This window comes from Arvicanthis niloticus, chromosome X (genome assembly GCF_011762505.2).
Source record: "Arvicanthis niloticus isolate mArvNil1 chromosome X, mArvNil1.pat.X, whole genome shotgun sequence".
Taxonomy (NCBI): Eukaryota; Metazoa; Chordata; class Mammalia; order Rodentia; family Muridae; genus Arvicanthis; species Arvicanthis niloticus.
The window spans coordinates 19,521,046-19,540,676 of NC_047679.1; the positions used below are offsets into that span (position 1 = coordinate 19,521,046).

At 37.5% G+C, this 19,631-nt stretch overlaps 1 protein-coding gene and 1 pseudogene across 1 annotated transcript in view; one reads left to right on the forward strand and one right to left on the reverse strand.

Moving 5' to 3' along the window:
- Nucleotides 1–19,631, reverse strand: part of Mid1 (midline 1) — a 339,419-nt gene that overhangs the window by 255,173 nt on the left and 64,615 nt on the right. The gene's annotated exons all lie outside the window — the stretch shown is intronic.
- On the forward strand, nucleotides 1,281–2,923 carry LOC117693978 (F-actin-capping protein subunit alpha-1 pseudogene; annotated as a pseudogene).

Below are 19,631 nucleotides of genomic sequence, written 5' to 3' on the forward strand. Positions count from 1 at the left end.
GGTGGAGCTCTATTCTTCTCTGGAGCTGTCAGTAGTAAAATGCCACTCTCAGAGTGCAGTAGAGTCATAGAGCTCTGCTTTCACACTTCTAACCATAAGGTAGGTGTCCTGCTCTAACCATCATTTAGGTGTCCTACTCCAAATGTCATGGAAGTATCTGACTAGACCCATCAGGTAGATGCCCTGTTCATCATCAGGTGGGTGTGCTACTCATCATCATGTAGGTATTCTGATAGAAGTGTAGCAGCAGTGGTTTCCTGGATGATTAGATGAATTGTGACGGTATTATCTTTACCTATTCTTATTAGAGCTTGTGTTCCCAAATAAAAGAAGGTTGGCCAAAGAAGAAATGTTGCAGTGATGCCAATGTGACTGTTTAGTGGAACAGACATTGTCTTCCTTAAGGCAAACCACTGGAGGTACGTAGTTTTCCCTGCTTGCCCAAGAGTAGAGGACTACTTTCCTCTTCACAGCTAGAGCCTCAGTAAGAGGAGGGAGGCCTTGCCCAGGAATTAACAAGACTGAGACTAGGAAAGCAAGGCACAGGCTTCTGGGATGTTTTCCCTAGTCTTTGAGTATCTTAGCTAGAATGATTAAGCTTAGCAAAGACAGTACAGGTGGTTCCCAGTGTGATTCAAATCTCAGACAAACCATAGCAGAAGAAATACTTTCTTTTTTTTTTTACAAGTAAGTACTTGTATTGCAGCTAAAACTCATTCTACAATGTAATGCAGTAACCATCTGTATAAATATACAAAGAGAAAAGCATTTGTAGTTCCTGAGTTAAAGACAACTATTAGAAATCTGAAAACACTAAATGCATGTTCCATGTGATGTTTGAGTTGAGACCTGTCCTTGTGATTTTTGCATAAACATTGTACTACCTGGCCATGCATAGTTCATTGTTTTGTATGGTATGTACTAGTAAGTCCCTGTATTAGAGCTAAAATGCATTATACAATGTGATGCTGTAACCATCTGTGTAAATACACAAAGGGAAAAGAATTTGTAATTTCTGAGTTAAAGACAACTATTAGAAAGCTGAAAACACTAAATGCATGTTCCATGTGATGTTTGAGTTGAGATGTGTCCTTGGGATTTTCGCATAAACATTGTACTACCTGGCCATGCATAGTTCATTGTTTTGTATAGTATGTACAAGTAAATACCTGTATTAGAGCTAAAACACATTATACAATGTAATACAGTAACCATCTGTATAAATACACAAAGAGAAAAGCAGAAGAAATACTTTCTAAAGATACCTATATCCCAGGCAGGGAGAAGAAACACGCACTACTTTTTGAAAATGAAGCAAATGTGAGAAGACAAAATGGCCAACCACAACGATAAATCATCTAATGAGAAGAAGACATCTGATGAGGAGAAGATATACCTAGCTTCAAAATTCATCACCCAAGCCCCTCCAGGGGAGTTTAAAGAACTCTTCCATGATATTCGGCTGCTGGTTAATAATGACAATCTCCTCAGAAAAGGGATAGGACAGGCAATTGCGCAATATAATATGCACCAGTTCACACCAGTGAAGATAGAAGGGTATGAAGATCATGTTTTAGTCACAGAGCATGGTCATCTAGGTAACAACAGATTTTTAGATCCAAGAAACAAAATTTCTTTCAGGTTCGATCACGTAAGAAAAATAGCAAGTGACCCCAAGCTAACACTTACAGGTGGAAATTTAACATATTTGAGAGATTGCTGTGATAGGGCTTTAAGGGCCTATATGAACCAGAATTATTCTAGTGGCTTTAGTACTGTTTATAGTAAAACTATTCATGGCAAAAAGACCATTATTGCATGTATTGAAAGCCACCTGTTTCAGCCCAAAAAATTCTGGAATGGAAGCTGGAGATCACAGTGGAAGTTAACCATCATGCCACCTACAGCTCAGGTAATTGGAATGATCAAGTCTCAAGTTCATTATTATGAGAATGGAAATATTCAATTAGTCATCCATAAAGATATGCAAGAGTCATTAACTGTCCTCAGTGAAGAACAAACTGCGAAGGTGTTTATTAAGATCATAGAGAAGGTAGAAAATGACTGTCAGGCAGCAGTTAATGAAAACTACCACACAATGTCACAGACAACATTCAAAGCCTTTCGCAGACAGCTTCCAATTACATACCACAAAATCGACTGGAACAAGATACTTACGTACAAGATCTGCAAAGAACTCAAGTTTAAACATGCTTAAACGGCCCACTGTAGCAGTCTCTAGTATGTGTATGCATACAAGATTCAACAGGGCTTGCTCATAAAATCAATATGAGAGATACTTATTAAGAAAGTTAACAGATGGAGCGTCATGATAATCAGCAACAACCCAGCTTTCTTTTCTAACCACCTTTGCTCCAGCTTGGCTCCGGGATCTGCTATCTGCTGTTGCCAGCCACAACCCGACCCTACCCCTCTTTCTCTCTCTGTCTCTCTGTCTCTCTGTCTCACTGTCTCTCTGTCTCTCTGTCTCTCTCTCTCTCTCCCTCTCTCTCTCTGCCTGTCTTTCTCTCTGTGTGTACTCTCTGTCTCTGTCTCTTTGTCTCTGTCTCTCTGTCTCGCTGTCTCTCTGTCTCTCTGTCTCTCTCTCTCCCTCTCTCTCTCTGCCTGTCTTTCTGTGTGTACTCTCTGTCTCTGTCTCTTTGTCTCTGTCTCTCTCCGTCTCTCTGTCTCTCTCTCTGTCTGTCTCTGTCTGTCTCTGTCTCTCTCTCTCTCTCTTTCCCTGCCATTGCTCCAGGAGTCGACCACTACCAAGACCCTTGCTTCGTGAGGGGTCATGTTGCCAGCCAGCCCCACCTGATACCCTTCAATGTGCACATGGAGGACATTAATAACTAATAATTGTTAATCGAGCATCATCATTATTGCTTAACCTATAACACTGTTTTGATGTATTTATCATGTATTCTCTGCCTTGTTGAATCAAATATCTATGTCACTCTCAAATTCTTGTTGAGTCAAAGACCTATGTCACTCACAAATTGGAATAAAACAAAGTGAAAAAAAAAAAAACCTTCCAGTCAATGTCTTTCTATTATAACCGGGTATTCCAGAGAATGCTAGTATTAAAAAAAAAAAAAAAAAAAAAAAAAAAAAAAAAACCAGAATGTAAAACTTTTTTTTTCTAAACAGGTTGTAAAACTCATTCCTCCATCACCACCCTGTCCACCAAGAACTCACATGTAACTGTGATATAACAACCTTCCCAGGTTCATTGGCAGGTATATGTGTGATATTTTGATGATCAGGCCTTAAGGGAAGGTCAGGGGTGTTTTGTTTTGTTTTGTTTTCTTTTGTTTTGTTGTAGTATCTGGTGTTTTTATTCAGCTTTGATTTGGCCCAGCAAATCTGTTTGAAAATAAAAGTTGTGTAAGCATTTTTATTTCAAATAAAATATGTTTTTATTGCTATTGTCATTTATACTATCTTTCCATGACTCTATATTGGGTAGTTCAATAGAAATACACACAATTGTAGCCCTCCATAAATGATGATGGTAAGGACACAGGTCCCCCCGCCACGTGCCTGACCCCCCGGAATTTGACCATGCTCCAGTGAATATATGGGTAATACATATTAGACTTGTTTCTTCTTTTTTCTTCTTGTTCTTTCTGCTGCTGTTGCTTCCCATTCTCCTCTTCCTCCTTCAATGATTCTCATCAGGAAATTAATCCATTTACTTCTTCAAGGGGCATAAAAACTATGTGTAAATAAAGGGATTCTTTGTCAGAAATAAGATTGGGGAATAGCAATGATCTCTTGTCTTTGATAACAAATAGTCCTCTAAGATAAAAATTCTATCATTAATTTTTTTTAAAAAAGGAAATTCCCTGTTTATGTAAGGGGAAGTGCTGATACTAAGGTCTAGTTCCCTAATTGGTTCTTGATTTGTCAATAAAGAAAGCCAGGAGGCAATTGGAACTCGTGGGTCCCAAGAGGAAAAGGAGATGCAGCGAAAGAGAGAGGGCTTTTTCTGCCATGCCTTGGAACGAGAGGAAAGAGGCAGTCATGTAAGGTAGAACCTGCAGCCTCTGCTATGGCTGAGGGCCAAGGATGTTGGTGGGGGCTAGCTGATGCAAGCCACTAAGTTTAGGGTAGAGGGAGAGATGGATACAATAAATCGATAAGGCAGGAGGAGGTGTCTGTGCCCAGCAATTGTGCCACAAAAGGCAAGCTGTAAAGTGACAAGCTGAGTGTGTGTCCTCTATGTGCACACTGAAGGGTATCGGGTGGGGCTGGCAACATGACCCCTCGCAGAGCAAGGGTCTGGGGTGTGGGTTTTTAGAGAGGTCGACTCCTGGAGCAAAGGCAGGGAGGGATGGAGGGAGAGAGAGAGAGAGAGAGAGAGAGAGAGAGAGAGAGAGAGAGAGAGAGAGAGAGAGAGAGATCGGGTTGTGGCTGGCAGCAGCAGCTAGCTAGCAGATCCCGGAGCCAAGCTAGAGGAAAGGTGGTTAGAAAAGGAAGCTGGTTGGGCCTGATTACCATTGACCCTGGAGCTAAGCTGGATGGGACAAAAGGGAGCCTTGAGTGGCCAGAGCATGGACAGCAGGTCCTGGGCAAGGCAGTATGTTTTTAAAACTACAAGCAACATGTTTATCTTTTGCAACCTTCCCTCCAATGCTATGAAATGCTCTATTGCAGATTAATGAAAAATAACAAGACTAGTTGAGTCCTCTCTTGAAAAATGCCAGTGGGTTGGGTGGAATGTGGTGTTTACTAATAGAAGAATAAAGTTACAGAAATGTATCAAGAAAAAATAACTGGCAAAGAGCACCCTGATACTGTCAAAAAATGGAAACTCAATTCAGAATCCACCCAACTGTAGACTCTGCAAGCCACAATATTTTGCAACTTGGAAAGTGGGCTGCATCTCTTGAATACTTTTAGTCTGAGAGAGCGCTGAATTGCAACCCAAGGAGATGTATAGATATATTTATAAAGAGAGATGTATATGTATATATACATCTCTCTATATATTTATGTATAGAATATAAATGAGGAAAATACGAGAACTATGTCATCACATGTTTTGTTTGAGAGCTGAGATGCAATATGACATATAAAATACTTAGCGATTACTATATGTTCACTTGGAATCCTCTCAACATTGCTATGAGGTAGAAATTATTGATGGAGATAGAAATTATTGATGGCAAGGAAACAGTAACTCAGTAAGTATAGACCCAGCCAGGGACTAATATCAAGACTTCCAATTCTTCCATGCTTTCCTCACCCTGGAGGTGCCTTTCAAATTGTAGGCTCTGCGAGCCACAACACTCTAATCACTTGATTAGAATTGTGGAATCAAATCCATGCTCTATCATTTATCTAGATTCTTCATCTTCTTACCCTGGGCCTTTTAAGCTGTAAAATGGGGTGATGTGAAGTTTGTAACCTACTCCTTTTCTCTCTGTGTAGCTTAGAACTCTTCAGTGGTGATGGTTGCTGTTGATGGAAAGTTTTATAGCATCTGCAAATTTTGAAAGAATGGGGTGACTGGTAGTGCACTTTACCAAAAGAACTTCTAATTAAACAAACACCTCCTAACCTCTTTTCAGAATCAGGCAGAACAACCAGAATACAAATGTGAGAAGTGGAACCAGGCATATTAGCATGTGATAAAGTTTAGCTTACAAGAAATGCACACAAAAGAGAAAGTTCACTGTGATGCTGTACTATGTTAACATCAACTTCACCTAAATGCTTCCACATTTTTAAAGCTCAAGTAGTAGCCTTGGACTATGAAGATTAGGATTCTGTTGATAGGATATTAAAGGTGAAGCATTCTTTGGCACTTTAATTCAGTGAGAAAACACTGGTTTGGGAAATAAATTAAGACTACCTATTTCAACACTTAGAGGAACAGGACAAGGAGGAATTCTGGATGTGTTTTAAGACTGTGATTACCCTGCACACTAGGGATCTGTGCACAGACAGGAAGTGCTAATTAGGACAGTAGCCTTGAGCCCTGAGCTGAGCCCTGGAGTAAAGTCAGTGATAACAATGTAGTGAGGACATGCTTTTTTTTTCATTTCCTTTTTCAATCATTCTTTTCTCAGGCTAAAAAAAAAATTAGCCTTTGAAAACAATCTTTGTTCTCTTTTCATTATTAAAAACCTAGGAAACAAAGCCTGTTGTTCCAACTGTTCGGGTTTTTCCAAACTTGTTACAGGAACACTACAAAATAAAACCAAGCAGAGGTTAATTTTATAGTGAGAGTTTGGAGATAGTGCACTAAAGAAGCAAGCTGTAAAATGAGTGGTTGAAAAATTATGTCACCGGAATTTAAGATGGAATAAAAGTAACAAGCAATATGTAACTTAGAAAATGTGGGTGCTTTGACATTTAGGAAAAATTACATTATGAACGAAAAAAGAATATTCACACATATCATGAATAAATGACATGCGTGGAAAAAAAGTATTTTTAAGGGAATAAAAATAAGAAGTTACATTTCTATAAAACTCTTGATAACAAAAAGAAGCAGAAACAAGAAATTCTAGGAAACATGTTAAAATAGAGGAATTTGCTATGGATGCCCTAATTTTTGAACTCTATTCTCCTTTCAGTTCAGAGTGCTTAATGTAGGATCTCATTTATCCTGTGTCTCTGTGACCACATTTCCCCACTCTTTCAAATTCTTCACCTCAGTTAAGAGCCTGAAACTCTAAGACTTAACGTTGGTGGCAATTGCTGTAGAATAACCATGTTTTACCTCCCTCTCCCTAGAAATTCATGTTAATAGAGATCAAAGAGTGGCAATAAATGAAAGAGTTCATGTGGCCTCCTTAACTGTGGCTAGCAAGTGTCAAAACAGAGAAAAGAGTTTGAGGAGGAAAGGACCAAAAAAAAAAAAAAAATCGTAAGGAAAACAAGCTAATTTGTGTAACTCCCTTTTTACATGTTTGCACCATAAATGGTCAAAGCACTCTATGAGTTCGTTTTGTAAGGCACAATTTAGCTCTTCTAACAGTCATTCAAACAAAATCAATTTTTCTTAAATAGGAAAAAAAACAAGAAAGGGAGATTTTTATTTTAAAAATACCCTGTGGATTTTCTTTGTTAGTATAAAATTACTTTCAGTTGTCAAAAAAATGCTTATGGGTTCAACATCCAGAGGGCAAGACACCTTATTCTTAATTTCTTGATTTCATCAAAGTTACAAATTATACTCAGTAGAAAAATTGAATTCACTTTTTTTTTTACCAGTTGTGATTTTCATGTCCCAATTAAGTGGCTCTGTTATACTTCAAATCTCTAGTCATCAAAACAATTGGTTGGTTGATTTTGGCAGTTTGCAAGACTAATGATTAACTCCAGCCTATCAAATGTTTGAATGTTTGGATTCCAGATAAGTCCATTGGGTACATTCAAACAAAGGAGATGGACTTGACCTTTCTGCAGTTTCCTGATTATATCCAGAAAAAAAAAGGTTATTCAACAATTTTTTGTGCCAAGTCCAAACTATCCATCTCTAAAGTTTCCTTTAAACAATATACTGTCTTTGAATTTTACTAAATTTTATTGCTTAGAATTAAAGAATTAACGCTTATTAGAATCAAGTCTCCTGAAAACTGACATATTCAATTACATGCATCTGTTCTAAAGAACAGACTGTCTAGACAGAAGAATACCATCGTGGCTTAGAAGGAACATGATGCCTTACAGAGGCTGTTTCTTTGGTTGGGTGACCATTGGTGTGATCTGTGCTAGGAACACCATGTAATAAAGTGTTTTTTAGCTTCCCACATGTGTGTAGATATGAACAATCTCAGTGGCTATAGCTATAAACAAACTGAGACTGAATTACAGCAATGTGGTGCTGATAGAGAAAAACACATAAGCCAAAGATAAATATGAAACACCAGCTTAAAAAGGCAAATGAAAAGCAAACAAACCAAACCAGATTAATATAAATTAAAGCCAAGCAAGCATCCAAACGCTGTGGAAGAAGGAATTTTAGCCTTTGTTCCATGTTCCAAGGATACTAACAATTGTATTTAGGGTAATGAGTGTGTAGTCGTTTATTCACATGGACATGGAATAAGAACAAACTGTTGGCTAACTATGAAAAAATGAAGCATCTGTCTTGGAAAACATCCTCACAAACAAAACCATACTGAGTGCATACCATATGCAAGCAAATCAGCTACGGACACTGGGTGTTTCTAACAGAAACTTACAAGAAAGCAACCCCTACATTTTTAAATGTTTACGCTTAAACCTTAGGACTTCAGCAAGTTACGACACAGAAGACATGTTTGATCATGTGAAGAATCTGAGTTAAAATCAATTTCCCCCAATATGAGTTTATGCAGGCTATATATCACATGCACTTTACAAAGCCATGGCCAGTATGTGCGAAAAGGATTCTGTCCCTCCTACCCACCCTCTAAAATTGGTTATCATTTTGAGAGATTTAAAATACAATCATTGCCAATTTTCTGGTTTTCATGGCTTAGAAATCTGAGGAGGCAGGGGTTCATTTCTTAGTAAATTTGCCCCATAGGTTGAAGAAGGAAGGCACAAATGAAAGGAGAGTACATGGCATATGGTGGTTGCTAAGAAACATGCAATAGAATACAGGTTGCCACTTAAGAGTAACCAGAGGGGGTACGAGGTACGATATCATCAGCCGTGATAGCTCTGTATCCTGACCCAGCAGGGACCACTGCTGAGAGTAAAAGGAAAAGAAGCAGTCTCATTAGTACAAATGTAAGAAAACCTGGACAGGAAAATGAAAGGCAGAGGCCCTTCCTACACTGAGGCAGCAGTGTTATGAGCACCCCGCAGGGAAGACTCACTTTGCATTACTTTCCAGTAGGTAAGGACAGAGTTAAGAATGACTCACAGTCTGCTGTTTGTTTGCCTGGTATAGTAAAAGCTCTTCTTTGAAATACCTAGATCCAGTGATTTCATTAATCAGAACTCAAAGGGTCAACTACTGTTTCTAGCTTAATGCGATCTATCAAAGAAGAAAGTCACTTGAGTTTTGATTAGCTGAACTTCATAGACCCAAAACAGCCACAGACAGATATACTAACTATAGGCATGATTGCAACAGCCTAGAAATCCATAGTTCAGTTCCGGGGTTGTGGCAGATTTGAGGGAATGTCCTGATACTTCTACTTGGTTACTTTAGGTAAGTTATTGTTTTTAAGTCTAGAAATACTTATTGTGTTTTATAGGGACAGAATCACACATCTTTGATGGCTGTTTGTTTTTAGGGTAGCACTATTTTTTTTCTTCTATTCATCTTGTTTTATTTGTCTGCTTCTAGAATGTTCACTGATTGGAATCCAAACACACACACACACACACACACACAGAGAGAGAGAGAGAGAGAGAGAGAGAGAGAGAGAGAGAGAGAGAGAGAGAGAGAGAGGAAGAGCGATACACATAGACAAACACAAACAGACAGAGACATACAGTGACACGCATAGGTACACAGATATGAGCTACAGTGGTCTAATGCATGAACAGTTACTTAGAGCAGGCTGATCATCAGATCCTGCTGTTTAGATTTTTATGTGCTCCTATACAGCCAGAGGAAGTCTCTCCTCATTTTATTCTGTGATGAAGTTGGCAGAGTAGTTGTCAAGCGCATTTCACATCATGAGGATATGTATGCAAAGCTGATCTACAACAGAAGAGAACAGTATTGGCAGTGAGGATATAAAGAGGTAAGAAAAAAAGGCGTTGGCATTATTCATATACTTGGCCACCTTCTCAGTTCTCTGGGACAACCCTGATTATCACTGCTCAAACAGCTCAATAATAAGTTCATGACAACGTACAAATCTTTTAGCATAGTGTCTGGCACAGAGGATGCAATACATTTTTTACATATTATTTGTTTGAGTAGGGAAGAATCATGCTTCCCTTTTCATTCATAAGTGAAGATATAACTGGAAGAGATCTTTTTTTCTCCCATTTGTCAACTAAGACCCATACTAGATGACATACCCAGAATAGACAAATGGGACACAATGTGACTCTAGAGCAGTGATCTGCCACTGAGTAGCACTGATAACAGAGACCATACTTGCCCATGTCATCTCGTCCACTGAAACAATTTGGTTAACTGCTCGACTGTTCTAGCTTTTATCTACATGGACTCGTTCTTGCTAGCAAAGAATTCCTAGTTTGTACTAAGACAATATAAACCGCAAAAAAGAAAGCACTGTATAGAAGCATTATAAGCACTAGACCATGGCTCTGCTTCTGTCACTATCTCAAGTTTAAGGCAAAGTATCACTTAGGAAAAGGTCACAAGTGGACTTTATATAGGAGGAGATGATTTCATCCTGTTTGTGGAGAGACTTAGAGAATATATGCACACATTACTAATATTTTCATCATGGATTGTGGCTAAACACTCAATATATCAGTATATTAACCTTCTTTTCTGGAAGCATCTCAAACTATCTGAAGATCTTAATACAACTGATTGATACCTATGGCTATGTCCACTACCAGTGCAAATCCAAAAGCCAAGATGCCTGGGAATTTTTAGTAGGTTACTATGTCTAACCTCCTGAATCGTATACATTTGACCACTGAATTTTGCATGAAATTTGATGGATTTAGTCTCCCCATCACAAAATAACTCATATACCTATACTCATATTCTGAAGTTTGATCATTTCAAAGGTAATGATTATTTCTGAATATTATAGTTGGTCCCATTGCACAACATTCTACCATCTTTCTAGCCATACTCTTTCATCCATTTCAGAGCTGCCTGGGTAGCCATATTTTTCTTGCTCCAGGAGACAAAGAAATTACTTTCTTCTTATCTAGAGATGGGGCCTAATCTTCCATTTGTCTCATGCCAGCGGTTTAGACACTTTTTGCATTGCTTGAGCAGACATTTCATGCTCACTGTGTACCCTATCAGGATTATTAAAAATATGCCTCTAACAAGAGTTCTGATACAAGATGCAAATTTTTCATTACTCTGCAATTGATTCATAATTTGCTAAATGAGAATAAGATGAATTGCTATGGAGAGACTGATAGGTCATTGAATGAGGGAAGAAAGGGTTTGGCGGGGAGCCATGGTTGCAGTGAAATGCTACTGATAACCAGATAAGAAGGAGGTGAGACATAGAGGCTTTAGAGCTTTGAGATTTGACATTCAATTTAGACATTAGTGGGTACAGTCTCGGGACACTGTTATGGGTAGATGTCATAGAGAGACTAAAGGGAGGGAGAACATTCTAAGAGGTCTGCAATTGTTGGAGAATGTGGGGTCTGAGGGAATGACTCAGTGGTAAAACTCCTAAATCCAATCCCTAGGGTCTCTCCTTTCTTTTTAGCCCCCTACAAAAATAAGTTACAAGAAGAGGTAGGTGAGAACAGAGTTGATGAGGATTAGCCTACCATTAAGAGTGAAAGCAATGGCAAATAGGACAAGAATACTTCAGGAAATTTGGAAGTCAGAAGATGTAAAAATATTCACCAATGGACTATGGACTCAAATATATGTAAATTTCAAAGGACAGTTAGTCTCAAAAGTTGCAAACTCATACTTGTTTAAGGACTATATGAATGTTCTTAATTCAGGCAAAGGGCATGGGTTATAAGAAAATCGAATATAAGCCAGGCGGTAGTGGTGCATGCCTTTAATCCCAGCACTTGGGAGGCAGAGGCAGGCGGATTTCTGAGTTCGAGGCCAGCCTGGTCTACAGAGTGAGTTCCAGGACAGCCAGGACTACACAGAGAAACCCTGTCTCGAAAAAACAAAACAAAACAAAAAATAGAATATAGTTGGTAACCTCTGAAGCCTTTTATGATAATTCTCATAGGTTGAAATTTCTTCAGATGTTTACCTAATTTGAATATTTGGGACAGTTACTAGAATCTTTTAAGACATCTTTTGTGATATCACATGTACCTTGTCTTGGCTTATTAATTTATTGCAATTATAATTTACTTCATATGTGATACATGATTATTTGCATGGTATATTTAAAATTTCTCTGTCTACTCTAAATTCATTCATGCATGGAAATTTTCTCATTCATCAATTTCCCTTTTGTATGTATTTTGTATGTCTACAGATTATGTATCACTGTTTGCAACCTCAAACATGTACACTATTTTACTAGAAAGTGTGTACAACATGCAATTAAAATTTGCCCACAGCTGCTAAAACTTCCTCACATCATATCTATTTTTCTTTAACACCATAATCTATGAACAGCTAGACATGATATTTTAGAGAAAAAAGCAGGGGCAGAAAGTTAAAGTGGGTCAGTTTTTAAGTTTCTGGGATCAATTTAATGAGCTAAAGATGATACCAGTTCATGAGATCCTAGAGGCCCAAGTCATTAGGAGTTTATATAGTCTTGCTGTTCTGGGACTAATATATTTCCATTGACAACTGGTTCCAGCTTCTCCCATGAAGCTGGCCTCTTCCCTGCTTGTCACTGTCAGTGCCTCATGCCTAGCTGCCTCATTGTTCTTTGGCCATGTCCAATCTAGCAGACTTTCACAGTCAATACTCAGACTCAGAGACAGCAATGGCCACACAGCCAGAACTTGATTGTCTCAGGTTCATGTTCAATGTATGTCACCTTTCTCATAGAACTACAAAATAATTACATACAAAAACTCTCATTTTATTTATTAGGCACATTTTGTAGAGTCCGAAGTAAAACAACCAAATGGAAACAATGAGTCAATAGCTGGCATTAGAACTTTAGATGCATTGCCGAAGAACTCAGAAGAAGGTCTGGACTAAGGATAAGTATCTACTTTTAGAATACTGATGACTAGACTTGAATTGAGATGAACTCTTGTCTTAGTTTATATGAATTAACTAAATTGTTAGTTAGTCCACCTGCTAAATTGATTGTTAGAAATTAACTTGTCCCTGAAACCCAGTAGGAACTGTAATCATTATACCAAAGGAATAGAACAGAATATTTAAAAAAAAAAAAACAGTTTAAGAAACAAGTAAAATCAACTTCAAGGTTATGGATACAAGAGTTGATTGCCATACGTATAATGCCATTCAAAAGAATAGCCTCATCCATAATGTACACTAGATGGTGGGTTGTAAGCTAGGCAAGAGATCTGACTGAAAGTATTTAAAACCTAATTAATGAAAGCTGTGCTAGGATTACAAGGAACCATTCTTTCCACTTCTCGGCAGTCAGCTCTGCATGGTTCTCATTTCTTCAGAGTGGATTATCCCTGATGGTTTTAGGGCCATCCTTACACATAGCTGCATTAAGTAATGTGGAACATGATGCATATTTCCATCACCAGAAATACCTCTGTTAATAGTCAACATTTCCTCAGTGTCGGTTCCAAGCTTCTCTGAAATTTCCACCAAGGAGATTCTTCCTCAGAAGAGTATTGTGTCCACACTGACAAACTTCAGACATTATATGAAAGAGGAAGATATAAAGGATCTCAGCAAAGATCTCATCACTATAACAGGATGACTGTGAGAAGACCAGAATTTTGCCACCTAATGTGGGCTAGCAGCAATGGAATTTCCTGGCCATTTGGTAGAATTCAGACTCTTAAGCCCTTTCTCAGGCTGACTGCATAAGAGTTTAGCAGGGTACTTTGCAGGCACACAGTACAGGGCTTATATTGACCTTGAAGAAAAAGGAATGCATTGAGGAACAGAGATGGCCAAATCAAAAATGAAAAAATAAAAAAAGAGAAAAACTTTTTTTTGGCAAAAACTATTCTAGAGTAATATTCTATTCACTCATTTCTAAAATGCTTGGACTCTTGATTTAAAGTGCTTGCAGAACTGCTTCCAGATGACACTCAACCAATCAACTTCCACCATTCTGCTGAGCACAAGCAAGCTACCTCCATTTTTAATAAGACTTAGATTATTTTCCTAGAAATAATTTGACTGTACATCTCCTCCAGATCACATGTGTTCCTACCAACTTCTCTTCTGCCTCCTGCAGTCACAGACATCCTTAAATTTTTATGAGATTAGAAAAGACCTTGATTGCTGGCCATGATGGCACATGCCTGCTATTGTAGCAGTAAAAAATGGTAAATTCAAAGCCAGCTTGGAGTACAAAATCCCTTTCTGGTGACAACCACCTACTGAGTTTAATAGACTGTAATCAGATGGAGATAATCAGATGGAAGAACTTTTACAAGTTCAAGGCCAATATCGTAACTTCCTGGTCAACAATGTAAGCATATAACTGATGGGTAACTAGTACCATTTTCAAATCAGTGACCATCTTCCAACTTAATGACAATGAAGAGTTCAACTTTAGGGTTTTCTTGTGGGAGAAAGTGGTTGAGGTGCCACTTTTTACTTAAAAGTGTATATTCTAAGCCACCTTTGTTTAATGGGAGACTGATTCAGAATGGAGGATAGGCACAATGGTATTGTTATTGTCACAGTTATGCCAGATGGTGATACTGTGCTCTCATCAAAAATTGTGAACTATCAATGCAGAATATGTTGTATTATACAGATGACTTTCTTACTTAAAAGTGTTCATTGAACAAAAAGTGGAAAAAACCTTCAGGGCCTATTGTTGATAACCTGCCTGTCCTCTCTGACATCCGCGGAAGCTGATGAAGCAACATCCAATTCCATACAGATTTTTGATTCCTTGAGCCATAGAATGCAAGTTTGATTTACTTGCAAGCAAGTGACTTCACATGCCAGCAGGATTTAGAATCAGTGGGGTTTTCCTTTAAATATGCCAACACCACGTATAGAACTGTGACCCAAAGTAAAATTTTTTACTTTGCATATTTCAAATCTTTTTGTAAGCTTGGAGACCTTGGCTAAGTTATCCATAGTTCTTATGCCTCATATTGGCACCTAAACATAGGAAAATCACAATAGTTTTGTCAAAGAGCTTTGGGAAATGTAAATAATAAAATGCACCACTATCTCTATTGTTCCCCAATAGCCCTGCAGGGAGAGATCATAGAGGTCAATTGTTGAATATTTTCCCTGGCTTCCAGAGTGTGCAGATTTCTCTGTCCTGTTGGGAGCCAACTTTTAGCAGAAAGCAGTTATCAGCTTTGCAGCCATCTTGAGCCATATTCCCTGACGTGGGACTTGTTTTTCAACAGGCTACAACAGCTGAAGCACACTCTGATATCCCACATATTTTGTTTTGCTGTTTACTGCCCCCAGCTACAAGGTGCATGTGATATCCATGCCTGCAAGGCATGCGGTCCACATGCTATCCACGTGCTATCCATGCCATACATGCCTGTAAGGTACACGTGGTATCCACGCCTGTAAGGCTTATGTCATATTAACACCTGCAAGGCACGTGGTATCCACAAGCCTACAAGGCACGTGACAAAAGCTTATAAATACCCCAGATTTCCCTTCAATAAACGAGACTAGAGACTTGATCAGAACCTCTGTCTTGTCTCCATTCTTCACATCTCTTCCCCTTTATCCTCTCTCTCTCTCTCTCTCTCTCTCTCTCTCTCTCTCTCTCTCTCTCTCTCTCTCTCTTCCCCCCCCCCAACCTGCGGAACAGAGCGGACAACAACACTGTCCCTTGTAGGGAACTGGTGCCCATGTAGGGAAGTTGGTCTACATACAGTATAGTTTGCTAATTGATAACAGGTTTTTCTTTTTTTTCTCTGATCTCACCATCCAGAATTTTGATCCTTACTACAATTTTCTCTTCGTTGAGAAATCCTCAAAAGACTACATTTAACATGATCTATCATAACACCCATAGTGACCCCACAAGTCCCCTTCCATCTGATAGTGTCTGTTAGAATAGGTGATACAGACTTTTCTCCTCTGTATGATCAGTTCATCTCTCAGGTGTCTATTGATTCTGACCTGCGTTTGCTTAAGTAGCTTTTAGGATGCCAGGAACAATAGATATAGGACACTCTTGTGGGGATCGAAGTATGGAAATTGAACTCTTAAAAGACAAATAAGTGCTAAGCCCCCAGCTTTTGTGGGTAAACCTCTGGAAGTCACAGATTTGCTAACTGTTGGGGGGGGGGAGTTGGTTATGTAACTGAGAGAACAAATGGGATGTTATATATTGGTTTGGCCAAAAAGATCGTCTTCTCTAGTAAGCAAATTATTGATTATAAACTGTTAGGATTCTTTTGGAGTCCTGTGGCCAACCATATTATTCCGTCTGCCTTAAATGTCTGCTATGTTTCCATGCCAAAGCCCTTATGAAATTTCCACTGGAAAAAAAATGAGTAGCAAATTTGGGTCTCAGTGCTCATATATAATTTCAGATTTCATTAATGGTTATTAAATATATGCCCTGAGGATGGATAAAATTCCTCATATGAATGGAAAGAGAATTGAATTTATAAATAAGGTGACTCTGTTTTCAAGGACTGCTCATTAGACATATCCAGGGCACATTTTAAAAAGCATTTAAGTGAGAGGTGTTTAAAATCTCACAGGAATAAAGGCAGTCCATGTTAGGAAAAGATAGCCCTGCACAAAAAGTTCTAACAATGACTAAGTCTGAAAGATTCTATTGTGTCTAGAGTTTGAAAATGAATTTTCCAGAAAATTTAAAAACATTATAAACAATTTCAATTTTTGGCTTGAAAGACAAACAATTAGAAAATATGACCTTATCTGTCAGAAGCAACCTCGATGCAAAAAAAAAAAAAATCTGGAATTTTTAAACTTAATAATCATTCAAGAATCATGATTGAAGATATTGTAGAGGAAGCTACACTGACTAATCTTGACTATGCAAAGCCTCTTGAAGTTTTAGGCCATAAAAACATATAACCTAGCTAATATATTGTTAGTAGGACTTGCCAAAGTCCAAGTAAGAAATTCAAATCCCCTTTAGCTCCATTACAAATCTCCTGAAAACTATACAAATGGGATGGTTGTAGTTTAATGAGAATAAGTACGCAGAGACTGTTTGAAATAAGTAATTAGGTTGTCAAAGTGTATAAAAAGGAGCAGTTGGTTTTTGTTTCACTTTTCATGTTATAAAAGCAAATAAAATATTTGCATGTGTCCTGAATTTCTATGGAGAGATGTTGATGAACTGTACATACTTTGGTATCCACTTAGTTCTCTGACATCTGTTTATGCCAAATTATCTTATCAAAAAGAATAGGGAGTGGTATAAAATATTTAATTTATGCCTCATGTTACTTCTTGAAATTTCATCATTAAGTGGAAATAATTCTCAAATGCAGAGAAACTTGAGATCAATAAAAGTTTCCTTCCTGTGGGATCATTTATTCATTTCCTAAGATAGATGTTCTAGAAGGGAGCATAAGAAGTGATTAGCCAAGCTTGAGGGACCATGGCAACTTTCTGATACAACTGATATATCCACAATTGCTCTAAGAAGTAGAAGAAGTATACATTATCACCAATAAACAAATAAATAAATAAATAAATAAATAAATAAATAAATGGAGAAAGAATTTTAGTCAAAATCTATCATTATTTAGTTGCATAATATATCAACTTAATTTTAATTTTATTGCTTTCTCAGGTAGCATATTAATATGTTGGGGTTTGTACAAACTATTCTTTTCTTTTAAGTTTGATTTTAAAATATGTAATGTTTTCAACCAGGTGATTGCTTTTGCCACAAGTACAATTCCAGAGACACAGTTGGAAAGGTTTACAAAGTCATGCTAATGCTAGAGCGATTTGATACAAAAGAGTTAGAGTGAAACTGATATCAATTCTATTTACTTGGTTATACAGTTTACGTTAGTCAACTGATAAACAGAAATGCTTTGAAAAATAAATAGAAAGCAATATGCATTCAAGTACTATGAATACATTGTACTACAAAGCAATAAAACAAAAATTTACTTTCCTCCATAAAGCACTAATAAAAAGTAGAAAATGAAAAGAAAAATACGGAAAGACTTTCATTGCTCATTGTACAGGTTCTTTTGTTGTTACAGAGTTGCTAATCAGAGACAGTTAGTAGCCTGGCAATGAAGAGGATAAAATGAGTTTTAAAAGCCAGCAACCTCAATACTAAATGATGCATTCAAGTAGCTGAAGTGGGTTATTGATTTTGTTTTGCTTTTGTTTTTGTTTTGTTTGCTTGTTTGTTTCTTTAATCACTTCACATTGAGCATGAGAAAAAGACATTTGGTACAAGGTAGATCACAGCATGACCAAAACAGAATCCCACCATCCCTATGCCAGGGGTCCTTATCAACATCATAAAAGCTCAGGTGGCAGTTGTGGAATTCCAGATGTGCTAATAAATATGGAGCAAGCTAGGCTCCTTCAGCAGGAAAGAATGTCAACAATTTCCTAGTGGATGCCTGTGAGTGCCTTGTGGTCCTATCTCCTTATTGTTCTCAGAGAAACAGAGACACATAATGAACAACTCAGTAAACTAAGAAAGAGTCCCAGAGATTTCAGAATGCCAGAGATGGCTTATTGAACTAAAGAAATTCAAGGACAATTTCAAGTTTGGACAACTGATGAAAAGATGATATGCTTCTTTTTGTTTTCTGTTGCTGAGTACTTTCCTGTACATCCACATGCTTAAAAAATTACAAGGAAGGGGAGAGAGAGATGGTTCAGCAATTAAGAAAACTGACTATTCTTCCAGAGGACACAGGTTCAATTCCTAGCACTCACATGGCAGCTCACAACTGTCTGTAACTCAGTTTCAGTCCATCTGACTTCTTCACATAGACATACATGCAGACACAATAGCAATGCATGCAAAATAAAAATAAAGAAATCTTAAAATTAATTTAAAAAAAAAACTACAAGGAAGCATAAGAATTAGATGTGCTTTGTAAAACATATCCAATGAATGGGATTTATAAACTGGTATTATTTATATTTTATGTGTTTTGAGTGTTTTGCTGTCATGTATACATATGCACTACATATGTGAAGTGGTTAAAAAGGCTAAAAGAGGGCATCTAATCCTCTGGAAAATGGAGTTGGAGATGGTTGTGAGTCATTATATGTTTGCTGGGAACTAAACACATGTCCTCTACAAGAACAGCTTAGGGCTCTTAAGCACTGTACCATCTCCCAGTTGAATAAAATTTTACTCTTTATATGAACCTGTTACCAATTTTGTTGATAACATGGCAGCATATAGCAAATTAATTATGAGTATATAAAGCATATAATCATATTTCTCTCTATATATGTGCCTATGCCTATATACTGCCTCATATAGAATTGAAATTGGCACTATTTAACAAACAGCTCTTTATAGTGAAGGAGGTTTCTGTAATCCATATAGTCTCTTTGGAGAAGAAGAAAAAGATCCCTGTGCTATTATACAAGGGTTTACAAACTATAACCTATACAAGAATTTATTGTACTATATAATGATAAATATAGTATAGTAATATATATTACTATATATATCATATATATTACTATATTACTATATATTATTATATATATGATATATATATATATATGTGTGTGTGTGTGTGTGTGTGTATGAAATAAAATTAAGGCACTGTTTGTTTGGAACTAAGTAAACGTTTATAAGCAGCTTTTCTTGGAAACACATTTCACATAGAGTACCAAGATTGATTTTTATCTAACCATTATGCTAAGCCATATAGTGGATAAAAAAGAGAAGTAAATCATGTAGGGTCTGCAGACTCAGAGAATTTGCAGGCAG